The sequence below is a fragment of the Oenanthe melanoleuca genome, chromosome Z, assembly GCF_029582105.1.
Source record: "Oenanthe melanoleuca isolate GR-GAL-2019-014 chromosome Z, OMel1.0, whole genome shotgun sequence".
In the NCBI taxonomy this organism is placed as follows: domain Eukaryota; kingdom Metazoa; phylum Chordata; class Aves; order Passeriformes; family Muscicapidae; genus Oenanthe; species Oenanthe melanoleuca.
The window spans coordinates 36,391,781-36,419,454 of NC_079362.1; the positions used below are offsets into that span (position 1 = coordinate 36,391,781).

At 40.3% G+C, this 27,674-nt stretch overlaps 1 protein-coding gene across 6 annotated transcripts in view; it reads right to left on the reverse strand.

Annotated features, from left to right (window-relative positions):
- Positions 1-27,674, reverse strand: part of SPIN1 (spindlin 1) — a 52,170-nt gene that overhangs the window by 19,924 nt on the left and 4,572 nt on the right. The window contains exon 1 of one of the 6 annotated variants that reach the window (XM_056513127.1): positions 24,122-24,203. The exons of 4 other annotated variants lie outside the window; for them this stretch is intronic. The gene's annotated coding sequence lies outside the window, so the exon portion shown is untranslated. Of the gene's footprint in view, positions 1-13,779; positions 13,912-24,121; positions 24,204-27,674 lie in introns of those variants that run through there. One more of the 6 variants, XM_056513129.1, reaches the window with a different exon arrangement.

Sequence of the window (27,674 nt, forward strand, 5' to 3'; positions counted from 1 at the left end):
GTTTTGGAAACTATTGTCAGTTTTCACATAGGAGTTAAAACAAGAATGCCCCTAATTAGTGATCCAGATGAGGGAAAAAGTGTAGCTTAAGCTTGTGCCTTACTAAATCAGGGAACATAAGGGTGACACACCTTGGGGTATGGTAAAACTGTTACACAGAAAAATGCATTTACATCTAACCCTTGACAATTCTTTCATGGGTTGTACCCATTACCTTCTTGGAACAATACAACAACAAAGAGCAAAAGACCTAGGAAAAATCAGTAGGGAGTAATCTGCAGGTTTTTTTTAGAAAGAAGTAACTTAAGACATTCACAGTCAGGAATGCATAAGAACTTGTGAAATTAAAAAATTATTTACATAAACTTATTAGTTTTTTCGTATTTCATCTCATCCTGAAATCTACCAGTGTTTACCAAACAATGCTAAATGATACCATGGCAAGAATATTTAACAAAATTCTAACAGGAAGCAATTAGCTTGCTTAACTACTTTACTGGAAACGCAGCATAAGGATTATTTTTTCTACTGAACTCAGATGTATTAAAATACATTAATATAGAAGCTTCACAGATTATGAAAAACCAACTCTAAATTCGTAGCACTGCTGTGACATGCTACCATATCAGTCTCATAAACATACAAGAGATCAACTATTTTCCACCAGAAAAGCTATTAGCTGAGAAATAACTGTAATCTTGTATTATATCTTCTGATCTAAAAAAACCCCACAAAATTAAAAAAAAAATCCCTCCGAAACATAAACCAAGTCACCATCATCACCTCAAAAAATTCACAAAATGTGAAAATTATTTAGATTTAGAAAGTAAGACACCCTTTCACAATAAGCTGTTGAACTGTCATTCAAGGCAGTTATTTTGTAATACCTGTTTTATACACTTCCTCCTCACAGGACTTCCAATTCATAAAAATATAAAGTACTAGATATTTTGATTGCACTGCTTATACAGTTATGTGTAGCAAAATAACTAAAACACCACAAAAAATATGGTTTTCTACCATTTTTGAAAACAGAATATCCCCAGTAATTACTATATCCCAAATTTGAAATCATGCTTCAGAGACAGAAAACTTATTCCTAATCCTTTAAAGTCACATTTCATTTGCTAGCACTTAATAAGGCTCTCCACTATACTCTTTAGATGGACACAAGGCTACTGAAGTTAAAATCAGATCCAGCTATTCAAATTGATTTTCTAGAAATGTGTTACCAGTTCAAAGGTTTACTGAAGATGAAACTTGTGCTTTCCTAACACAAGCATTTCGAATTCAATTTACATTTCAGTTGCATAGTGACAGTTCTGAAGATACTAACAAGGAAGCATATTTCAGATTTCCTGAAAATTGATACACTTTGTCCTGGTTTGAAGGACAGGTGCCTGCCAATAAAGGCAGAAGCTTCTCTTTGAAATTGAGAATGTAAACCCCCCCTCCAAATTATTACTATAATTTTGAAATTAAGGGGCTCTCAGGCAAAGATATGGGAATTAGGAATAATAATTTTTTACAAGGAAAATTAAAATAGAAATACAGTATTATAAAGAAGAATCCCAACCCTGACAGAGTCAGAATACAACTTGACACCCTCTCAGTCCAGGTGCTGGTACCAATACATATAAATGGTGGCTACAGTCCTCCTGCAGTGGCAGGTGTGGTTCAGCTGAAGCAGTGGTTCTGTAGAAGGGTGCAGTCTTCCTTTGAAGGTCCAGAGATGATGTGGAAAGGTCTGGTATTCCTCTGGAATCCAGTGGAAAGACAGATAACTTGCTGTTCAAAAGCTCTGTTTTTATCTAGGTAGGAAAGGCTTGGTCTCCCTGGCTGGAGCACCTCCCAATGGGATGATATAATTTTATCAGTCATACAGTGGGACTTAATGGCCCAGCAGCAGATGATATTTCCTGGAAGAAGGATGGGTTGTGGAAAAGATAAACATGATTGCCCCATCTTGTCTTAAAGTTGGACCATTAGCAGATGGTATGTGCCATCGAGATAAGGAATCACTACACCACCCGGTTTTAACAGATGGTGATAGAATACACATTTCTGGCCATCAACCCAACACATTATCCACCCCTTATTCTATTACCATTTGCATAATGAAAACCATACACACAGTTCTCACTTAAATTTAGGTTAATCCCTGCGGTACACAATGGGTTTTCCCATCTTTCTGCATTACCCACCAAGTGTAAGCAGGTCCTTGAGCAAAGACAATTCCACAGATGGATTTGTCCTTGCCCGAGGTGGGACTAATCCAAACAGTCTTGCCTAAAATGCCTTTCATGTGTACTACAGGGACTTTATCTCCATCCACTGTGTGCAAGGGTTCAGATTGGGCAGTACCAGCTCAATTGATGGATCCTCAGGTGTTGATCATCCAGGCGGCCTTTGTCAAGTTTGTTTCCCAGTTCTTAAAGGTTCCCCCACCCGGTGGTGGCTTCCACCATGGTCAGCACGTAGCGCTTGCCTTGGCGGGTCTGAGGCAGTGTGATGTAGTCCATCTGCCAGGCCTCTCCGTATTTGTACTTGGACCATCGAGCTAGGAACAACTCTCCTTTGTGTTCTCAATCTAAGTCTATCTTTGAGACCTCTATCTGTGCAGCCTGATCTACCTGCTCGTTATGCCGGTGTTCTTCATTAGCCCAACTCTTGGGAACATGGGCATCCACATGACAGACTTTCGGGGTAGCTTCTCTACCCGAGTGGCAATGTCTTTCCACTCATCAGCAGCCCAGATTGGTTTTCTTCTACGTTGCCAGTCAGCCTTTTTCCACCTCTCCAGCCACCCCCACAGAGCATTGGCTACTGTCCAGGAATCAGTGTAAAGGTAGAGCTTTGGCCATTTCTCTCTCTCAGCAATGTCCAAGGCCAGCTGAACAGCTTTGAGCTCAGCAAGTTGACTTGATCCACCTTCTCCTTCAGTAGCTTGTGCAACCTGTCGTGTGGGGCTCCATACGGCTGCTTTCCACTTCCGGTTCATCCCCACAGTATGACAGGAACCGTCGGTGAAAAGGGCGTAGCATTTTTCATCTGCTGGCAGTTGGTTGTATGGTGGGGCTTCTTCAGCCCAGGTCACTTGTTCCTGCTCTTCTTCATCAGTGAGACTAAAATCTTCACCTTCTGGCCAGTTTGTAATTATCTCCAAAATCCCAGGGCGATTCGGGTTGCCAATACGGGCGCGCTGCGTGATGAGGGCAATCCACTTGCTCCATGTGGCGTCGGTGGCGTGGTGGGTAGAGGGAACCTTTCCCATTTACCCCAGCACTGGCAGTCGGGTGCCAGGAGAAGCTGTGCTTCCGTGCCAATCACCTCTGGGGCAGCTTGAACTCCTTCATAGGCAGCCAGGATTTCCTTCTCTGTGGGAGTGTAATTGGCTTCAGATCCTTTGTAACTTCTGCTCCAGAATCCCAGGGGTCGGCCTCGGGTCTCACCAGGCACCTTCTGCCACAGGCTCCAGGACAGACCATGGTTCCCAGCTGCAGAGTAGAGCACATTCTTTACCTCTGGCCCCGTCCTGACTGGGCCAAGGGCCACTGCATGAGCGATCTCCTGCTTGATCTGGGCGAAGGCTTGCTGCTGCTCAGGGCCCCAGTGGAAATTGTTCCTCCTGCGGGTGACCAGGTAGAGAGGGCTCACAATCTGGCTGTACTCAGGGATGTACATTCTCCAAAAGCCTATGGCACCTAGGAAAGCTTGTGTTTCCTTCTTGCTTGTTGGTGGAGACATTGCAGTGATCTTATTGCTGACCTCAGTGGGGACCTGGCGCCGTCCATCTTGCCACTTCACTCCCAGGAACTGGATCTCTCGGGCAGGTCCTTTGACTTTGCTCCTTTTAATGGCAAAACCGGCTCCCAGCAAAATCTGGATGATCTTCTCTCCCTTCTCAAATACCTCCACTGCCGTGTTCCCCCACACAATGATGTCATCGATGTACTGCAAATGTTCTGGAGCCTCACCCTTTTCCAGTGCAGCCTGGATCAGTCCGTGGCAGATGGTGGGGCTGTGTTTCCACCCCTGGAGCAGTTGGTTCCAGGTGTACTGCACGCCCCTCCAGGTGAAAGCAAACTGAGGCCTGCACTCTGCTGCCAAAGGAATGGAGGAAAATGCATTGGCAATGTCAATGGTGGCATACCACCTTGCTGCCTTGGACTCCAGCTCGTACTGCAGCTCCAGCATGTCCGGCACGGCAGCGCTCAGCGGTGGAGTCACTTCATTCAAGGCACGATAGTCCACAGTCAGTCTCCATTCTCCATCAGACTTGTGCACAGGCCAGATGGGGCTGTTGAAGGGTGAGTGGGCTTTGCTGACCACCCCTTGGCTCTCCAGCTCACGGATCATCTTGTGGATGGGGATCACAGCATCTCGATTTGTCCGGTACTGCTGGCGGTGCACTGTCATGGTGGCAATTGGCACCTGTTGCTCTGTCACTTTCAGGAGCCCCACTGCAGATGGGTTCTCCGATAGTCCAGGCAAAGTGTTCAGCTGCTTAATGCTCTCTGTTGCTACAGCAGCTATTCCAAAAGCCCACCTGAACCCCTTTGGGTCTTTGCAGTAGCCATTCCTGAGGAAGTCTATGCCTAGAATGCACAGTGCTCCTGGGCCAGTTACAATAGGATGTTTCTGCCACCCCTTCCTTGTCTGGCTAATCTCAGCTTCCAGCAAAGTGAATTCCTGTCATCCCCCCGTCACCCCAACAATGGAGACAGTTTCTTCCCCCACATGTTCTGATGGTATCAGGGTGCATTGTGAACCAGTATCAACTAGCACTCTATGTTTCTGTGGCTCTCATGTGCCAGGCCATTGGATCCACACCGTCCAATACTCTGTCATCCCATGCCTCTCCCTGGCTAGAGGCAGGGACTGTCTAGCCTTGGTTATTATTTCCTTCCTGGGCATACATAGTAGAGGTTCCTTCAGGTGGGTCTGACAGATTATCTTCCCTTCTGTAATACCCTGTAATACCCTGGGAGGTCAAGACTACCTTCACTTTGGTAGAACTCGCTTGGTTAGTGTAGTGTTAGTACCTAGTCTTAAAAATTTACAGGGTTTGCTGTATTAATCAAATAATTAAGACTTACTGTGTTTAGATGTAACCACCTAAAATAATTATCTAGCTTAAATTTTAGCTAACATTCATTCTGTATTTCCATACAGTTGCATGCATTTCACTGCAACACATGGCATAAAGCTGTTTACAGCATTTTTGTGAAAGCTTCATGGCTCTACTATCCAGTGAAGAGGGATGTTAGCAGCACAAAACCAGCAATAACTAATGCTGACACCGAGCCCACAATTTTAACTGCCTCAGTCCTAACTAGCATATTAAAATTTTACCATCATGAATACAGAAGGAACTCTTTGCTGCAGAAATGCTTTAGGGGTAGAGAAGTTTTGAAGGAGAAGGGTAATAGTATACATACTTGTATTCAGATGATACAATTTCTTACAAAAGTGGCAGGCTCGTACCTAGGTCTGTTCTAGCTGTCAGAGCCACCAGTCATCAGGCCTTCTGGCACCACCTGGTGGATTTCAACATTTTTACTTCACTATCTAAAGCACTACTGTATACAACTTGCTGAAAATTTCCACTGCTAGCTGCTCAGGGGAGGATCAGCACTACACGAAAATGTTATGAGGAAGGAGTTATGAAGTCATTCTAAACTGAAATGCATCAACTAAATTCCTTGGTAAGTAGTTGTGATTTCCATAAATCAGCTCAGAGCTACTGGTACATGTTACAGATGAAGTATTATTTTATTCTACACTAGGATTTTGTGTAGGTAATAAGATCAGACGTCTGAGTAGAAAGTACAGTTATAGTACATGAAGCCTGAAGATAAAAGTGATTTGCAGCTGACAACAACAGAAATAATGCTTTCCAGAAACATGTTTATGAACTGAAAGACTCCAAATCAAGTACAACTACCTCTCCACTATGATGGCTTTTTCAGTTTTATCTCTAGCCAGAGAGGTGCCGTCTTCAATTGTACAGAAACAAGCAAGGTGTGCAACTGTGTGTGCATATATACAAACACACACGTACCACTGCACAGGTACTGGCTGTATGAGGCTTTGACCTGGTCTAGGGAAAGAAGTCCCTGCCAGCAGTGGGGCAGTTAGACTAGATGTTCTTTAAAGGCCCCTTCCAACACTGTCATGACAGATATAAACTCACAAAATTCAAAGTTAACTCCACATTGCAATGCCATAGTGATGAAACTTCAGATTATTCAGCAGAAGACTAGAGGAATCTGAAATTCATGCACACTGTCTTTTGTTGACAAGGTGCCTTTAAAATTCAAGAGATAGCAATTACTAAAACATTTTAGCATAAACAAACAGGCAAGTTATTTACCATAATGAAAAACAATATGAAAACGTTTGCTGTAAGTTCTTGCTGTTGTAGGGAGGGGCTGGATCTCAGAACTGCATGGGCATGGCTTATATTGCTATTCTATAACACCTACATTAGCACTGCAGGGCACAGCCCTGGGGGAAAGAAAAGGCCAAGTATCTCACAGAAATGACACCACTCTGTTTACCTCTTCCTCAGAGAGGTTGCTGGAATCAGCTGAGTGGACCCTGCCCTCTTGCTGCTCTCATCCATTCCTGTCTCTCAGGAGAGTGTGGCTCTGGCTGGTGAATACAGCTGAGCCTGGCAGAGCAGTTAAAAGCCATGGTGCTGCTGGGAATCAAGCCCAGCAGAGTGAAAAGGGCAAAAGCAGCGGTGGTGGGGTGGGAAACAGCCATGTGGAACAAAGCAGTGGCATGGCACAAAGTGAATGATCTTGCTTTCAGGGGTCTGTCATTGCTTTCCACTGTCTCAGGCCTGAAGAACAGGGAGAGCCAACTGTGGGGAGTGCCTGCCGTCTTGTGTTTGTCCCAGGTGCCACAGAGAGCTAGATGGAGATGGTGAACACCTGTTTTTGTGCATAAGGCACCTTCTCTTTTTGTATACTTTGCTATTAATATTGCTGCTGTTACTTTGCATTTCTTATTTCACTGCTGTTCGCTTTCACTAAATTGTCACCTCAACTCATAGTCTCTGCCTTTGTCAGGAAGAAAGGGAGAGGCTTATTTGGAGTTTAATTTGTGAAACCATTACATTCATTGGTGCTCACTGTAGAGCCAAAAAAGGGTAGAGATAACTCTGATTGAAGAATCTGTGTATTAGGTACAGAACTCACTAGTTACAGCTGCCATATCAATTTATGGAGGTGTGGTATTTAACCCTGTATGTATTCCCATACATGCTCCCTATGATGCTATTTCTTCAGAGTAGGGAGAAGGATCAGGATTGCTTTGTTGCTGTACTGTGTGGTATAAGTTTACGATGTGATAACACCAACAGCAATGTAGGTCACTTGGGATGTATGTTCACCTGTCCTAGCCTTGACTGCTGCCTCTGAGGATTCATTAATAATTGTGCCAGCCTATAGGGATGGTGGGATAAAGGATGATGATTTTTCTCAGGCCTTCACCCTTTTTTCTTTTGGGCCTGCTACAACAGTTTTTGAGAATTTTGAATTCCATTAGGGTGTTAAAGAAAACATATTCTAATTGTAATGCCTGACAAATTTGTACAGTCCAGAATAAGAGAAATTTAGAATAAGTGAAGTCTACACAATGTTTCAAGTCAGGATAGAGACACCTAGGGAAGTTGTTCAGAAAACTGCCATGTAGCTGGACATGAGTAGCATGAGATGGCAGAGAAAATGAGCCAGCTTTTAAAGGAGTATGCTGCTCCAGTGGTTTGGAAGTTCACCCCTGAAAAATATAGGACCTGGATAAAGCGACAAAATATTTGAAATAAAAATGCTGTGTTTTTGGACAGCTCCAGAGAGGCTCCAAGTTATGCAACATGCTGGGCCATGGCTACCACTCAGCAGACATGCTTGTTACTATACAGCACTCTCAGGGAGAGGAGAGGAAAGCAGAGCAACAGGCAACAAGGCTACTCAAACTGCAGCTGAACCAGAGGAACAACCAATGCCACTAGCAGCTATCCCTGTTCAGAAGAAAAAATTCAAGAACAAATCAATTCACATGGTAAGGGATGAAGAAGAAACCCACAAAACCGGAGGAAGTGACAGGGCCAGACATAATCACCTGATCCCTATCCATGGATGAGCTCTGAGATACAGACAGATGACAGCTACCAGCCTGGTGAGCCCTATTGCCCTGAAAGCTTGATGCTGGGATATCACAGCAAATGATGCAACACTAGATGACAATGAAACCAGGCAATCAGGATCCCTGTCTAGGAATGCAGGCATTGACCAAGGGATTTTGAAAAGACCAGAAACTCTCAGTCTCTGGAAGTCTGCAAGTCTCCTGTCAAGTCTGATGGAGAGGTATCTTTGCACAAATGACCAACACAAGTGGAACACCATAGAGGCAAGACATCCAGTATCTGAGAAAATTAGCTGTGCTGGAGATAATCTGTAAGGATTCAAATAATGAGCAGTCCCCCATAAGTACAAATTACATCAAATGTACACAAAACACGTGGTGAAGTTTCTATAGAACATCCCAGTGCCAACTTACTGTCAGAGAAGTCATAGAAGGAAGGAGGAAAAAAAGTGACAGTTTGGCTACCCAACTCCAAAGAAGCGAAGAAGAAGAAGAAACTACATCCCAATATAGGACTGCATCTCATCAGCGCAATTACTGTCCAAGGACTTGCAACAATTTAACAGGAAAATTAAAAATTACCAATGACAATTTAAAAAAGACTACCAGAAGTTTGAGGAGGAAATGTCCCATGCCCTGCCAGCACAGATCAGAGTTTCTGCTATTAGGCAGCAGGAGCTCCCGAGCTCGAAAGCAAGGGTACACATCACAAGGTAATCTGTTGTTCTACTTGCATGGCCACCAAGAATATGTGAAGAAGTAGGACAGAAAATCCACCTCTGCTCTAGCAGCACTGGTGCTGAGTGGAAGGATAACCACCACATGAAACTTTTTGATAATAAATCAAAAAATCTTGTCCAGTTTTCCTTGGGCAAGTCTCCTCAGAGAGATTAAAAAAAGCTGATTTTATATTTTTGATCCTCCTGAAAGGACCCCCAGGTCATATTCATAAGAAGTAACAAATACCATGACCATACCGAGGGATGCCCTGCGTCAGGAGGGGGAAAGGAATAATCAGGTCTACTGGAATGTGGATCTGATGGCCTGGCACATTAGACCCATAAGAATATAAGACTTTAGTTGGCACCAACATACCGTGTATCCTGACGACATCAAGATACGTAGGATAGAATCCATTTCTATTTCTGGAGTGATGGGGAATCCTAACAGCTTACTCTAGTGAAAGCTGAAGTGAGCACAACTGGAAACGAATGGCAAAAACATTCTCTCGGGAGACTGTGGCTCTGGGTGCCAAGTACAGCAGAGTCTAGAGGAGCTGAGTAGAGATGTCAAATGTAGTGTCACTGGTTCAAGAAGTAGCCATCAGGAATGACGCAGTGCTGCAGTGTGACATGGATGGTCTTGCTTTCAGGGGTTTGTCCGTCATTGTTTCCTGTTGTCTTGGGCTTGGGGACAGAGAGAACCAACTTCGAGGAGCACCTACCACCTTGTCTTTGTCAGGGGAAACCACATGGTATGAGTGTGGGAACAACCACCATCTTGTCTTTACCCAGGTGGCCAGGCAAAGCTAAGTCATGGTGGCAAACACCTGTTTTTGTGTGTAAAGGATTAATTCTCTGTGTTTCTTATGCTATCCCTGTTTGCTTTCAGTATTTGTTATCTCAACCCATAGCACCTGCCTTTGTCCCTCCTCTCTTACTAGAAGGGCAGGGAGAACAGACGTGGTTTATTTGGGACATGATTTCTAGCTGGTGTCAAACTACCACAGTTATGAAGACAAGAGTGAAACCAGGAAAGGTGATGTAACTGAGGAATTCCAAAAAATATTTGTAACACTATAGTAGAGCAATAACTATTGACAGTAATTATGCTGAAGAATTATCCCAAAGGTTCAGAATTAGATGGTTGCTTTAAAAGGGACACTATTCTTTCAGAAGGCTGGTATCTCAGGAAACAGTTTGAGTAAGTTTCATTAAACCTATCATCTTTTAGCATATGTCCTTACCACAGCTCTCTTAAAGTTAGAAACCGTGATCAGATTGATTTCAGTTTAATTTCACTAACTTGAAATATTAGTATAGTCTTACAAGATCACATGTAGATGGCAACCTGTGAATACTGCATTCAAAAGTTCCTATACACATGAAAAATAAAGATTAATGGAAAGATCAGATAGAGAGAAATCCTGCAAGTGTAATTTCCATTGTCTCCTATCCAGGCCTGTTTTTTACTTTCTGAATCAACAAAATGTAGCTGTTAGAGAACCCAAGTAGTTTGTGCTATACTTCCATTACATTTCCTTCATGTTGTATCATTAAAGCAGCCTGTCTCACTTAATCCAATTCAGCATTTAAGATTTACAATGGGTATAATTTGAAATAAACTCTGACAGTGTATATTTGAGATGCTTTGTAAAGGCAGCAGTAAAAACTTCATTAGAGCTGGTACTATAAAACAGTACTTTAAACAAATACTTATCCTTTCTAATTTCAGAGACTTAATACCTTTATAGGATCAGAGTATCACCTTGCAAGACTGACTTTCCCTCACTACACTTCTAAACTGCAATAAAAGCACCCGTGAAGAGGTCAAGAGGGCACAGAATTCTCAGTCTCCAGCTAGTTCAGCTAGTTCTGATTTAAGAAAAAAAGTGTTATAGGCTAAATGACAAAAAGATGTTGCTTTCTCCAAGCTTATAAATTATTTTTAGCATCTACATTACCCTTACGCTTATGTATGTTGGTATGCATATGTATTTGCAATATCCCTCATAATTGTGGGAGATTCAAGGTACTAAAAATAAGTGTCTTCTTGTCTGCATTAGCACACCCATCCGTCAATAGCATAAAAAATCCAAGAAAATAGGACCTTCCACTGTCTACTGAGAAACACCAAACAAACATTCAAACCACACAGAGTAGTCATATTAGACCCTATCATGCAGGACAACTGCTTGAAATTACAGGAAGAATACATTAAATCACATTTGATGGCAGGAGTGGATGTTCCTTGAAAAGCCCTGGATACCTGGGAGAAAAATCAATCTCAGAATTCTAAGCATTATGTAAAGAAGGATAGGGTGTTTATCTTAAAGAAATCCTTGAAGTAATTTAAACTACAATACATATATATGTATTGTAGTTTAAAATGAATAAAATACATAGGTGAAAAAGTGTCTTTGAAATGTGAGACTTCCCAAATGTTTTCCAGCTCAAGATAAGAGTCAATAGACCTAACTAATGCTATATCACTGAAACTGATTATTGAAGTTCAGCTTTAGGAGTCAAGGTCTTTCCAGACAGCAAGAATTACTCTCCTGAAAGTTTAGGTATCTAGAATCCAATGCTTACTCTTCTAAAATATACCAATGAGTCACTTTCTAAAGTGTGTCTAAATCCTACTGCATACAAAGGATTATTTCAGACTTTCTGGGCAACTACAAATTAAGATTATGTCATCTTGATTCTCATCTGATGGCTTGATATTTTATGCCACCCCACAGGATATAGCAGATATTCTCAATCCAACATGAATGTGGAATTCTGGCCTCAAGAATACTACTGCTTTTTAGGTATATCTTAAAAAGAACATCCGGCTTGTCTTCTTTGTGAATCCTTTAGTGTTGGAAGGTGACACTTTCAACATCCTTGAACAAAACTCAAACAGTCTGTATGATCACAAAAAAACTACTTTTTAGTTTCAGGGAAAAGGCCCAGGCTGTACTAGCCTAAAGCGTGTTGTTTTTGGGGTCTTTTTTCTGTTTGTTTTAAAACAGGAAAAGAAACCAAACCCTTACTACAAATTGCCCAAAGAATACTAGCAAACAAAACCAGAGGTTGAAGCCTAATCCATTAGAGACTTGGAATTATGAGTTTCTTCCACACAGGTAAGAATCTCAACATAACCTGCAAAAAACTCCATTATCAACTTGCTATTATCTGTCCACATACTTGAAGAAATCACTGTGTAGGAAACTTTAGCAGTTATTGTAAGGAAACTGTGCTCTAGATGTTCACAGAACTGTGAGCTCAGTGCACAGAAACTCTTCTCATAAAAAGATTTCTTTTTCAAGGCTCTTGTACCTCAAACCCAGCCAGAAATTAAGTTCCAAACTACTCCTTTCTTCCCCTCAAGTGCTCCAGTGACAAAGGGACAAAAAGGTGGAGATTATGGATTGAGACAACAATTCACTAGAAAAGCATCAATGAGCAAAGGAACACAAACAGTAGTTGGAACAGTACTAATAACAACAGTGTATAAAAGAGGGTGATCACATGTAAAAAAATGCTTATAAGAGTCTACTGACCCAGTATTACTGTATCCACTGACACACAGCTTCCTGGGACAAAGGAGAATATTGCAGACATTATCACAGCCACCATCATCTTCCCTGAGACAACGAAAAACAACGGCAGACAAATGGCCTTGGGCCCCGCAGTTTAGGAAGGACGCTAAGACACTGGAATCCAGAGGAGGGCAACAAGGCTGATAAAGGGCTTGGAACACAAGTCCTATGAAGAACAGCTGAGGAAGCTGGGTTTAGCCTGGAGAAAAAGACTCAGCAGTGACCTTGTGACTCTCTATAACTTTCTGAAAGGTAGTCATAGTGAGCTGGGGGTTGGTCTCTTCTCCCAGGCAATAACTGATAAGAGGACAGACTCTCAAGCTGCTGAAGGGAAGTTTATGTTACACATTAGAAAAAAATTCTTTACTGAAAGAGTGATTGGGCACTGAAATTATCTGCCCAGAGAGGTGGTGGAGTCACCATCCCTGGACATAAAAAACAGACTGAATGTGGCACTCAGTGCCATGGTTTAATTGATAAGGAAGGGTTAAGTCATAGGATGGACTTGATCTCAAAAGATCTTTTCCAACCCAGTTCCTTCTGTGGCTCAGTCTGCACCTATGCTCCTTCCCCAGGCCTGAGACAAAAACAACAATGTACAAATCCTCCAGTTGGACTGCCCACACTCTACTCTCTTGGCTGCTTTGCCCTCCAGGAAAAATGGAACAAAATAATGACTGTTCTGCATCACTTTTCCCAATTTAAAGCCACGTCCTCTAGCGATGATGTGGGTGGTACAAAATAACCTGGCCCTGCCCACACAGCTCCAGGCTCCATCTCTCTCCTGGCCACTGTGATGAAATTAACCCTGTCCTAGTCAAAATTAGGATAAGTGTGAAACTAAGATCATAGAATAAGGATGAAGAATTAAAGATCAGAAGTTTGCATGTGCCCACTTTGCTACCATGGGAATTTTTGTCCTGATGCATTAACCAGGATGTATTAACCAGATTTTGCCTCTGCCGGGTCTAGAATTAGCACCTTCCTGTAGCAAATTCTTCCCTTCTGTCCCTGACCTCAAGTTTCCACTGTGATGCCTTATCTTCCAGCCAAGCACCTTCTGTGGCCTTGACAGTTTGAGACAGGAAACTGTGCTCTTTAAGCCTTTACACCACCCTGTGGCTCAAATACTGTCCTCCAGGGACTTTGTTCCTAGCTCATAGGTTGGCCACCAGGGTGATGTATATGAAGCAATAATAGGAGAAAAGACAGAAGCAATAACATGAGCAATCATACAGTGTACAACAGCTATCCCAATCATTAAAAATGGAAATCAAATGGCAATCATCAACCCAAGTCTCATTAGCCACTTCCCCTACCTTCTGAGTCCCAGGCATCAAAGTACTAACATCATCCAGGAATTGAGACTAACTCCTAGAAGACTGTCTTGGGCTTGGAGTGACTGGCAGCAATTTCTTTAATTCTGCCTTGGGCTTCTTCACTCAATGGCGCTGCATTGTGAACAGTGAAACAATGTTTCAGTTTTCAGTTTTATTAAGATACAACATTCCACATTCTCCCTATTCCTTTAATAACAACATATTTAAGGCCCTTTTTGACACTTTTTTGAACTTGCAAGTTAAGGTCTCTAAACACATACCTGATCCAGTTACTACAGGTATGTTCCTTCAACATAAAAAGTTCCCATGCAAAATATAAAAAAGCTCTCATACAAAAGGTTCTCATGCAAACATATCAGTCCATTTGGCCTATACCCTATTTCTCCAGGCGACAGAATGCAGCTCTGGAGAGGGATCCAGTGGGTGTCCCATGGGTCCTTCTTCATCCTGGGCTTCTTGGTAGTGGGTATCCCCAAGTCATTCTTCCCGGGGTACCACCAATACAGCCCAAGTTACATGTATGCATGGCAGCATATCCCCTTAACTTGAAGAGATCTGTGTTTGACCAATGTAACTGTATGAGCAGTTGGTTCCTCTCACAAAACTTTGCTACAGCAAGAATCTTTGTCTGGATGCATTAACTAGGATGTACTAACCAGATTTTGCCTCCTCCAGGCCTAGAATTAGCACCTTCCGGTAGCAACGTCCTCCCTTTTCTGCTATCTGAAGTGGCTGCTGTGCCAGCTTATCTTATGGCAAGTTCCTTCTGAGGCCTGCACAGGCAACTGTGCTCTTTAAGTCCTTACATTTGGGTTGTATCAGAATCACTTTGTACATTAAAAATTACCTTAAATTGTGACTTACGAGTCTTCTAAGAAAGTAAAGGCTATCAAATGGAAGTAGAAACACAATAGTGCGTTTTGATCAGTAACACATAAAAAACCTTGCTTCACAACACGTATGTTAAAACTATGAGACAGTTTTTCCCTGATCTTATTTCAGCACACTCTGTGCTAAGAAGACTGTAAATAAAACACAGCCCACGAACATCCAATCTGAAACAGGAACTGCTGTTGCCCAAGCTGTTGAAACTCCAAGATAGCAATGTTTTGATTTTGGATTTCTTATTTCAGAGCAATTTTTAAAAATTGCTCAAAGAATACAAAACCTAAACACAAAACAAAGCAGCAGCATACAATACAGTGCATCTTGAAAACAATTTAGAATACCTGAACCTGATCTAAACATTGCATTGAAGGAAAATACAGTTCAGAGATCCTAGATTCCTATGAACAGCAAAGCTCAAGCTTTTGCCCATAGATCCTGCTTGATAAGTTAAAGAAGGCTTCTAAATTACTTTTACATTTTTAAAGACTTGTTCTATAGAATTCAATGAAATTTTTCTGTTTCTCCAAACCATGTAAATCAGTATTAGCATGTTTCCTAGTAGGATACTTTAAACTTGCAATTACGCACTTCTATTTAATAAGAGTTCAACAAGTAATAAAGGCAAAGTTGAGCAACCCTTACACTTGCTTCATTCTAATTGCATTGCTTTTCTTTATAAAAGCACAACTCATTATTTCCATGTTCATTAGAGCTCTGCTCTTCTCATATTTAATAACATTTTAAGTACATGCACAATGACCATTTAAGAGATGAGGTGAGTCTTAACAGGCACACAACAGCAATGGCTAGTGATACCACATATGCACACTCTAATACTTCTATCAAGCATATCAGATTAACAAGTTTGTGCCACCAGCAGCACCTAGGCTTGCTTGGTTGCCCACATTTACCATACACTGGTTACACATCCAGACTGGCAGGGTCTCTTTACCTCTCAAAACCACTTGTCACTCTCTAGTTTCTAAAGCGACCTGCCACTGAAATACTGAACTAAAGTAAGCCAAGAAGTCTCTCACTTCTTTTAAAATACCTTACTTCTGAAGCACTGCCTTACACCTTCTGCTCCATCCCTCTCCCTGACTTCAATCTTTGGTCTTTCTTGCATTTAAGTCATTGCACTATTGCTTCACAGAAAAAGTCCTTCAGTCATTTGATCGTGACCACTTCAATCAGTTGCTCAACTTTTTATGCTCCTCATAACAACAATCTTGGGATCACTGCAGCAATTTTTTCTGTCTTTGGCTGCAAAACCAACCAACCAACCAAAACTAACAGTGCACACTTTTCTGTGGTTTCTGGTTTCTCACTGAGGGCTACTTGTCACAAATAAAACTTATAGCCATCACCTCTGAAAAATTCTATATTTCAGTCAACACCAGAACCATTAAAAAACACATAGAGCAGATAGTAGAAAACAAACCAAAACAGTCTCATTACGTGTCTTCAACAGTGCAACAAGTAACACTACAAATTACAGTTGCAATCCTATCCAGCCCACACTATGCTAGATAGAAACCATGGGGAATTAGGAAGCTCTGTTGCAGTGGGTCTTTGCATAAACAAGAATTGTTCAATGCTTATTTCGTTGGAGTTGAAGTAATCCAGTAGTAGTTCAGTAATTGTTTTCCACTTTAAAAAGCCCTATGTCCTTAACAAAGATATACTCTTTATTCTCATCAATTTCACACCTTTGATAAAAGGTTTGACATACTTAATCAAGAACAATACAATTTCTTTCTAAAGAAAAAATAAATCACTGTTTTTCCTAACTATATCATAGTGAAGAAATTTAAGAAATTTTGATTGAAGTTTCATTATAAATTTTCTTCAAAGATTTTGAAGCATACATCCAGAGTAAGAACTAATGACAACCACAAACTATCAAAAGGAACTGCAAATAAGCAGTACCACGAAATTCTTAAATGCCCTCTTAGAGGCACTCCCCTTACTAGCTCAAAAAAATAAAAGAAAGCCATTTTAATTCCACAATTTACACCGTGTTCTGACCAGCTACACACTGTTCTTTTCACCCTTTTGTTAGTAGACTGATGTTTCATTACAGAGTCTTAGAACCACTGATTCCTTTCTGCCTTCCACCCAAGGTTGTCTGAATTATGATTAATTAGGCCATTCAAATTAATAAAAGGGCTATAGCAAATATTCAGTTCATCAGCTAGTAACAAAAAAAGTTCGACATAATCATTAAGGTCAGAAATGACCACCAAAGTTAACTGTCTTTTGACAGAACACCATCTTGTTTGTCAACTAGACCACAGCACTAAGTGCTACCTCCAGTCATTTCTTTCACACTCCCCTGGGTAGCCTGTGACTATACTTTCAAAAATATTTGTAGCTCCTAGGTCACAAACACTCATCATAGTGAAGTACCAAATCAAACATGTTTGTCAGAAAATTGGTATCTGACAAGCCATGATATACACCATTTTCAGTTATGTATTCAAAAGTTTTAGCCAGTCAACAGCAACCCACTGTTGCACACACAGACCTGTACACTGCAATTTCCTAAAGTCTAAGAGAGAAAATATTTTAAAAATATTATTTGAAGTATTACTTAAGCTGTTCTGCCACTTCTGTACTTTATAAGAAAATGGTATTTTCCATTATAATAGAAAGTAAAACAAAAAAATTAAAAATAAAACTCAACAGATTACACACTTGATCTTATTTAACTAGTCACAACTTTCAGAACAAAAGAAGAAGTACAGGGCCTTTTATGCTTTTTGTACAGCAAATTTGTAACAGTTCTCTGAATCCAGGAACTTGCCTAGCACCTCTAACATCTGTATGCATACTAGAAACCAAGTGATTTTTGCAACAACACTGGAAGTGCAGATGTACATAACCATGTTGTCGTTCCCACTCTCCTAACAAATAAAAGAACCAAAGACCAGCTGGTCTTTCTAATTGTGGAATTTAAAAAATGTCCAAAGAAGGACTAACAAAGGAAATGCCTTCCCTTTCAACAGAAGAAAGGTACTTTAATGTTTTATCTATTTTTCATTCTATTTTTTCCATAAGAAAGGCAATAGGGAAACTAATGGAACATCCAGCCCAATATTGTTGTGTGGGAATTAGCCCAACTCTGGGTTTTAAAAGTTCTCAATCTTTCCCTAAAGAACAGACATTTGCACCTCCAACACATTACTATTTTGGCTGGCCCAGCTCAACAGTTCACAGATCAAAGCTTCTTCCATTGTCTGGACCTTTGAATCAATTGGAAAGAGATTCGGAACCTCTGATCAAAATTTTCTTAATTTTATTTAAGTGTTGCTCTATATGGTACTGAAATTCTTCAGAGAAAGAAAAAGGGACAGAGGACGTCTATACAATGCCATTACTAAAGACATCATACAACAGTGGTTATGAAGTTTATGTCCAAAAAAGCACTAAGTCATATGGGTTGATTAGAAGAAAGAAGCAGTGATAACACTATACAGTCACTAAGCCACATATCAGTTGTTGACATTAAAACCAGGCAGAGGATTTTGCCTGAAAAGCAACTGCTAGTTATCAATATGGACAGGTGAAAAAAAAAAAAACAACCCACTGACAAAAACAGTGATAAACTAAAGAAAAATGAGATTTATGAAGTAAAAGAAAGTAGAAAATTTCATATACATGCCATATCCAGAATATGGAAACAAAATAAAAAAAGCTCAGTTAACTCCAGTTTTTAAGTTTACTCTCACAGTAAACACAATTATGTTTCTGAAATTCAAAGAACTTTCAGGGTAAAGGAAAACTGCAGGACTGCCACTTTAAGCATTCATAAACAAACAACCCAGAAAACAAAGGAAAGAAGTTCTCCAGAAATTAATTTCAGAAAACCTTGCAGACTTAGTCTGGCGTTTTACAAGTTATCAACAGTGAAGCTGTGCAAAAATAGAGAATTTTACTAAAATTAAACTGATTAAAATGTAATAGTTCCTTATTTGATCTGTTTCCCACATAGGCAATATTACAACCAGATTAAATATTTGGCTAAGGACTCACTGACATTTTGACATATGTTTGCCCTTTGAAGAATTCCTTTCTTCTCTTGTGGTTCAAAAAAGAAAATTACAAAAATTGAACAGAAAAATGCAAAAAATAATTTCTTAAATGTGGTATTAAAAATATACATTTTTGCTGTTCTAGTGAATAGGAATGAAGCTAATGAAGAGGTAAAAGAACGGACTCATGCCAAATAAGTTCACAAGACCCTTCTTTAAAAAAACTAAACAAAAAACTCAACAAACAAAATATGCCTGTCAACATAAACTTTCAGGTTCCACACTACATCATGTAGTGGTTCCTAAACAAAGAAGTTTCTAGCCTATTTTCGTTCTGGCTAAGAACAAATGTATCTCTTTTCCTATACATACAGGTGGCAGAGCAAAACTTATTTTGAAAACAAAAAGATTGTCCCACTACTGCAACCTTATGCACACCTTAGTACAAGAACAATAAAAACACACACAGAGCATTTAAAAGACTTTTCTTACAGCTCCTGTCTACTCTTCTCTCAGGCAGCATGGACAAGCACAACCTCTTTTATTACTAAATGATTTGCCTATGCTAACAGAAGACAGGGTTCAATTTCAGTATTATTCTGTCGTTCTACTATGGAATTGTTCTACTATGGAATCATGATCAGCTACCAAAGTTTAGCCAAACAGCTTTAAAAACAGTGACAATATTTACAATACACTAAGTAACATGAAGAAATTATTTCTTTTCACTATATTGCTACAATTCTTCCTATGACTTTGCACAATATACCAAGACTCTGAAGTAGAATAATTTCGTTTTTAAGCACCCTCTTACAAGCAACGCAAAAACAACTGCTGATTTAACTTCGTACATGTTCTAACCTACAGCCTAATCATTAGATACTTACATGGTCCTCCATGTCTGAAGTAATCTTACAAAAAAAGGCTTTTTTACAAAATGTAAAGTAGAGATCTAACTAGTACTTATAAAAAGTCGTGATAACCTCCCTTGCATCACTTTATCCAAAGGTAAATTTTAACCCACTCTAATTGCTCGGTCTACTGTAAATAACTTTGCATTTAACCACAGGGCAAGAACCTGCACAGACATCACAATAAGAAGTTGTCACAGGCTTGCGTCACCCAAAGCTGCACACTTTTGCCAGGTTAACTTCTCAGTTGATGATCACAGGGCTGGAACACATCTCTGCAAGGTCAGGTGGAGAGAATTTGGGTTGTTCCGCCCGGAAGAGAGAAGGCTTTGGGGCAACTTTACAGCAGACTTTCAGTACCTGAAAAGGACCTACAAGAAGGCTGAAGAAAGATTTTTACTAAGGCAAATAGCAACAGGACATGAGGGAGTGGCTTCAAAGTAAGAGAGAACAGTTTTAGTTTAGATAGTAGGAAGAAATTCATAACTCTGCAGATGGTGTGGCACTGGAGCAGGCTGCCCAGAGAACCTGTAGATGCCTTCTCTCTGGAAGTGTTCAAAGTCTGGCTGAATGAGCCTTTAAGCATCCTGGTCTAGCATAAGGTGTCTCTGCCTATGGCATGGGAGTCAGAACTAAGTGATCTTTAAGGTCCATGCCAAACCAAATCACTCTGTGCTTCTAGAACTTCCCCTCCTGGTAGGTAATTGTCTTCCCCTTCCTCAAATAAAACAAACAAACAAACAAACAAAACCCCAACAACAACAAAAACAACAACAACAAAAAACCAACAAAAAAACCCCCATGCACAAAAATAACAGCTGCCCAGGATATATCAACAGCACTGCACAATCACAGTACTTGCTATCACTCTATGGTAAATGCAAGTGAACTTTAAGTTTTAAAGTGCAATTATTTTGTTCTTAGTCATGCTCTTACAGACAGAAGTGACCCAAGTAATTTATTACAACTCTGAGCAAGTTTACTCAATTTGGTTTGGAAACATTTACAACAGGTCTCTGGAAACCACAAAGGAAAATGTCTATTTAAAAAAGTTAAGGCACTTTTCTGTTCTCTGTTCATGTCTCCCCAACAAGTATACTTCAGTCAGCCTTTGTCAGAAGACTAGGTTTAATTTCTATTGTGCTAGTCAGAAAAGGATTGCTCCAAAGACAAAAGGATCCAGCACTCTGGAAGAGCAAGCCTGGGGCAAACATACCTACCATGCTGTTAGAAAGTAATGGAGGGTTAAGTTACTACACTTGTAAGTCTTTTAGGCTGAGTAATCACGGCAAATCAAACTCTTGCATTTGTAACTCTGAAGAAGGCTGGTTGATCTAAGTGTCATTTTAAGTGCATAACAGCTTCTGAACAATCCAGGCTAGCTACACACACACTTTCAAACATGGAGGGAACTTTTGCAGCATACAGCTTTTAGGGGCAGGGGGATTATTATTGCAGGGGTACATTAGATGGACCACTTGCAAGCTTCATAATCTGTGCATCAGAAGTACCAAATTATTCTTTGATGTGTTTTTGACTATCCTGAGAAGACGTCACTGCAAAAACTAAATTTAACCTAGGTGTAATTAAAAAAAAAAAATAAAAAAATAAAACAATTCTAAAGCTAATGTAAGAATTTGTGACACAAATACTCGTGCAAATAAAATACCTGCTGCAACACAGCAACGACCTACCAACTTTTAATGCAAACAAAGCATGTAAACATTCAAAATTCTTATAAGGACAAGCTGTGATTCCCAGTATCGATTAGAAAGTCCAAATTTAATTGCTGTGAACCCCAACCTAAGTAACTAGTGAGCATTTTGACATTTAAGTAGTAATTCAGCACTCATAAAAGGGGAAAAAAAGCAGGACCACAAAATACTGAGGTTAAGGTCAGAAAACAGTTACCTACATTAGCTTTCTATACAATTAAAACTATGACAAGATCTGCCACAAGGTCATTTATTCATAGATTTGAGACACAAGTATCCAAACTTCTCCCATAACCAACATCACAGTAGCTACAACCATAACAGACAGTTTTTAATAAATCAGATATTAACTTGGGTTTCCACTGGACACAAACACTGATTGCCCCTATTCTAGCAAAAATGTAGGTCTCTCTCTTAAATCAGCTGACAGCAGGAAGAGGAATTAGAGTAAAAATACTGACAAACTTTAGCCTCTTCCAGTCAGAAGAAAATGCACAAAGGAGCACACAATACCATTTTCGCAAACTGAAGCATGACCATATTGATAGATACTAAACTCGTATTCCAAGCATAAGAAAATTTTTCACTACACACCTGGTTTTAAAAAAAGCTTATAGACACAGTTAGACAATTCAATAGCATTCTTCATCTGATCTTTGCAATGACCACAGGAAAAAGCCCAAAACTGAAAAAAGGATTCAGAGAAAATAATCTCTTGGCTTTAATTTACAGTTTGAAAAAGCAGAGCAGCCAGTCCTAAACTGAATTTGTCTTATCTATTCTTTTCACATTCAACCATTTTAGCTTATATTAAATCAGTTCTCAAATGCATTCACATAATTGCCTACAGTGGAATCATAAGCCACTTAAAGGAAAACGCTGTTAAGAATGGCAGTCTCTTCCCATGGCTACTAACAAAAAATGACATGTTAGTTCTTCCAGATCAACTGCAGAATATTCACTCACTGTCTAAAAATCTTGGCCTAAAGAGATTATCACATTTAAATGGCAAATTGTTGCAATAGATGTAAAAGTTGCAATCTGCCTAAGAGCAAGTCACTGAAAACAAAGTTAAGCATTGTATTATTTGAGCTCTAACTGCAACTAACTACACTGGTTTCTGTAAGTCTGGAAGGTCAGTGAAAGAACAAAAACTGTTACTTTAAAAGAAGATAAATTAGCTGTAGAAAATTTATATCACATACTTGCAATACTAATTTAAATACTGCAGTCAGCACTGGATTCATCAAAGACAATGGTACCTTATTAAACCATCGGTCATTCTTCTCTAAGACAAGAAGCACCAGCATTGTGACATAACGGGGTTCCTTGCTTGAGTACAGTTCTTTCACATTTTTGGTGAAAAAACACAACACATGCTGTGTAAGAGCGCGTGCGAGTGTTGATAAGGAGCAAGACACTAGAGAGAAGAGTTCAACTGTGAAACCAGTGACTCTCCCTAAAAGCTGTGGAGACATCAGAACACACCAACCCTCATACTACTAGTGTTTCTTAAGAAGCACACTAGAAAAATGTACAAAATATTAGTTATGATTTTTGTATGGTATCTGCATACTCATGAAACTAATTAGTAAATCTGAAGTATTTAAGCAGATGACAAACTATTTCAAGTTACTCCGGAAAGTTATTAACTGGACTGTGTAAAAATGAACTTGAAGACAAGAGCTGCATGCGTTTAAATACACCTGACTTAAAATACTATGTTGTTCTCATTCTCTGCTGAGTAAGGTAACAAAATGATGGCAAGTAATGGAAAGAAGGCTTCCAGAATGACATCACCTTGGAATTACTTGTTCTCTACCATACTGTGTCCGACCCAGAGTAAATCTGCTTTCCTTTCTTCAACTTTGGTGGTAAATTGTATTCAAAACGCTGCTCTGAAACTACTCCACTGTGCATGTAGCACAAGTGGAAATGAAATGAGAAAACAAATTATGATAGAACTTGGAGGTAGAACTTCCAGCAGCAGCAATAGGTAAATGTAGTTGTTTCTTTTTTTTTGCTTTATAATCTCCTTTTCTCTCTGTAAAGTTTTACATCTGATACGAATTAGATGCACCAACAAACATTTAAGTGTATTTCCTGAGATTCTGCATCAACCTAGGTATTGATAATAACAACAATCCTCACAAAAAGCACACATCCTTTTGAAAATGGATATGCTTATTTGCAGGAAGAACTAAATTGCCTTGAGGTCCTTGAAAGAAAGTTGAGTCTACTCAACAAAGTTGAGCTGGGCAGCAGAGAAAGGGAAAAAAGGGAAACTGAAGAAGAGAAAAAGCGAGGTATCCAGCAAACAAGATCTCAGCAAGCAGTATATCCTTCCCCATAAAATCAGGTGAGTCTTTCTAAAAGTCTGTCCTGGAGATAATCAAACCACACACTACAGCAACCACACCTGTGCCTTTTTTGCTCATGCCAGTGCCATATTTTGCCACCCACATCCAAACAGAAACTCTTCTAGAAATGTAATTAAAAGCTCAAGTACAACCAAAACCTAGGATGTTTATTCATAAAATCACTATTCCTTCTTCAATTCAATTATACCTAAGAGCAAAAAAAAAAAGAAAAAAAACCGTGCCTCAAACAAATCCATGTAAATTTGGTTCTTCAAGCCTCTAGTCTAAAACTATCTATAATGTAGTGCTTATTTCACTGCTGGTTAGCCACGAAGGTTACAGCATTTGAAAATGTACTTTTCATCCACTGTTAATACAGCCACATATCCCTTGAGACATGATGTAACATTAACCTGGTCTGATCTCTTTCCATACAAGCCACAGGTGTAAGCACTGTAAACATAGTGCTGGGGTTTAGAATTCTTCCTTTTGTTTCTTTCTCTCATGGAATCTTCTCCCATATGTGTTGCTAGGAGACAGTAACGTCCGGGTACTTACAAGAGAGGAGAAGTGGCTGCAGCTCAAGGGAGGGGTCCAGCTGGCTACTGTCTCTCAGGTTTCTCTGCGAAAGGGCAGAGCTACTGTGAGAATTGGGAGGAAAAAGGAAGGGGCTGGGGCAGCTCCTAGCTCTCCTGCACTTGGCTTTGGAGGAGGGTGACCAGAGCTACTGCTTGGGAGAGGGAATTCCCTGCCACCAGAGCCCAGCCCAGGGCTGCTGCCTCTGTTATGGGGTGAACTTGTGCTCGTGAGAGCAGCCACTGAACTGGGACCTTATTAACACCCACCTCACTAAAAGAGGAACTTTTCACCATTTGCTGGGGTGCCTCAGGAGAAAATCCTGGGATCCCCAGCGCTTTCCCCTCCTCAGAAGCCTTTTCCCAGTTCCCTGCCCTGCTCAGAACTGGGCTACAACTCGCCCGCAACCGCCGTTTTGGGCTTCTTTTTTTGCCACTGCTCCCAGTTTTTGCTACATGGTAGCTCTGCACCTCCTGCCGGCCAGAACTCCTCCCGGTACCAGCTACACCTGGAAAGATTCTGAAACATTTCATCCACCACTTCAGGACTTTACTCATCTCCCTGCCTTCCCAGATGGCTGCTCCGAGGTCCTTGCTACAGCTCCTTTTGCTGTCCACAGGGGGCACTAAGACTGGCTGCCCCGGGGGGTTTGCAAACAAAGTCCCTTCTCCGTCCCTCCCGCACAGCCCGTCCGCCATCACCGCGTGAGGGAGCGCGGGCAGCCCCGCGCCACAGCGCCCCCTGCCGGCTGCGGGCGGGACCGCACCAGGGGAGGGGCAGGAGAGCGGGAAGAGACGGAATGGGAATGTGCTCTGGATAGAGGGAAGAGACTGCACGGGGAATGTGCTCTGGATTGTTGGGCATAGGAGAGTGGGAAGAGACTAATGGAAATGTGCTCTTGTTTTTGGGGCCTGGAGAGCGGGAAGAGACTGAATGGGAATGTGCTCTGGATTGTTGGGGCTGGAGAGCGGGAAGAGACTGAATGGGAATGTGCTCTGGATAGAGGGAAGAGACTGCACTGGGAATGTGCTCTGGATTGTTGGGGATAGGAGAGCAGGAAGAGACTGAATGGAAATTTGCTCTGGATTGCTGGGGATAGGAGAGCAGGAAGAGACTGAATTGGAATGTGCTCTGGATTGTTGGGGCTGTCACTGGCATTGTTTGTTTGCCTTGTTATACACACTAGTAACTTATTTCATTTCTCAAACTTTGCCTGAAATCGCCTTAATTTCAACATTTTAACAATTCAGAGGGAAGGGTATAATATTTTGCATTCAAGTGAGGCTCCTGCCTTTATTAGCAGACATCTGTCTTTCAAACCAGGACACATCGGTATAACTGAAGGCAGGAGGAAAACCCCCCTGAACTCAAACAGGAAAGTCTGCTTGCTCTTGTCTTTTGACTGGCACCTAACAGTACGTATCCTTCACTGACAAAATGGAGGTGCAGAAGACAGAGATGTAATTCACCTGAGATGTACTTCTGCAGTCTAGGAACTGAAGATTTCTGTGCTTATTCACTCCTTCCTTTAGCAGTAGGGAGAGATGATGACCCAGAGGCCAGCTGCTCTGCCTATCAACTTAAAACAATCTGTGTTTTCCAAGTATATTGAACACCTGCATATCTCTTAACCCTGAAAGCATTCACAAACAGATTTCTGTGAAGTCACATGAAAGTCAGAGTCTTCTGTTAAGCTGCTTCTGAAGGTATACTTGTCAGAGTACAGATTTTGGTCCATCATATCTCACAAAATCTCATTTATAGTTCCACTGACACCTAAACAAACAATTAATGGGTTTGTAGGCCATCTTTCACCAACAAGACAGAGAACTTCTGAAGGGGATTTCTGAAGAAAAAAGTAAAAACATCCATTCAACAAAGCTCTCTGCAACTGAAAGGTTTTGAGAAAGGAGTAAATTGATCTCTAACCTGTTTGCCCCCATTCTAGCTTCACTGTGATATTTAGCTCATGGTGTAAAACATATGTGGTTATTTAACATGGCAGGTATGCAATTGTCCAGAATCAGTCAACTCTTTTCCAGGTATAATTTTATGAGTTACACAAACTCCATATTTGAAACATTATTTTTACTGATTTTTATCACTCTTAGAAAACTGAAGATGGCCTAATCTGCAGATACTTTTAAGTGCTTAAGTAAAACCAGAAGTAAGTTAGAGATATGTAGCAGAATACACATAATACTTCCCAGTCCATGGCAGGTACTTAACCTTTGCTTTCTAAAGGAACCCCAAGCACAACTCTGGACTTCAGCAAACAGTGTGTTTATCTATCTACAAAAGTTTATCAACAAAACTTCACAGAATTTTCACTGGAGAACTAATCTAGAACATGGTTTTTCTTGTGTTACTCAGCTCACAAAACACTGAATCTAGAAAGGCGAAAATTCCCCTATTTAAAAATTTCAACGGAAATCACAAGACAATATACTGGACTTGAGCTGCCTCAATTCCACATAACTAACAATGACTTCCATGCAGGAAACATAAACAATAAATTAGGAAAAACTGAAACAGTTCTGAAACAAATAATGACTTGATTTTAATAAATCAAATACACCAAAAATCTGGCATCTAATGACTCTTTCTGTCCTTATCCAAGAATTCATCATCTAGCAAAGTTCTCTTTTACATCTGAATTAGCCTAGAAGTTCATGGGAAAAGCTGGACAGTTGAGTTTTGCTTGTTTTGTTGTTATTTACGGTTTTTTTGAAGTCTGTGTTGGTGACACTTTACATACCACAGCATGATGGCACAGACCATCAAGAACAGCTTACTATACCACAAAGTAGTAACTAATTTATACAGTTCCATTTTGTTCAAAATACCATATGGAATAGAAGGTCTTAAGTTCAGCACCCCTTCTGTCAAAGTCAAGTATTTACTAAATCACTGAAATCCACAGAACTGCTCTTGAAATAAGTACCTACTCTCAGCAGTTGAAGGTGCAGAACTTGAATAGTGTATTGGAATATTCCACAATAATGTTAAAAAAATCCCACCAAATAAACCCCCAACCAACCCAAAAAAAAAAAAAAAAAAAAAAAAAAAAAAAAAAAAAAAAAAGCCCAAACCAAACACAATCAATCAAGTTTTAGGGATTTTTAAGTCTTCTCAAAAAGAGTATATTCATTAAAATATATCAAGACCATCTCAACCAAGGTGCAATAACTGCAAAAATTAAAATATGATTAGGTAACAGTTACAGGTAGTAGACACCACAGATAATCACTAACATTTCTATACATTTCATTTTGTGGGACCATTACAACAGTGAAGTTTCCAAGTCAGTCATTCAAGGTGTCATATAAATTTACAGTAGTTTCACAACATACATTACAGGGAATAAATTAAAAAAAAAAATATAACCTG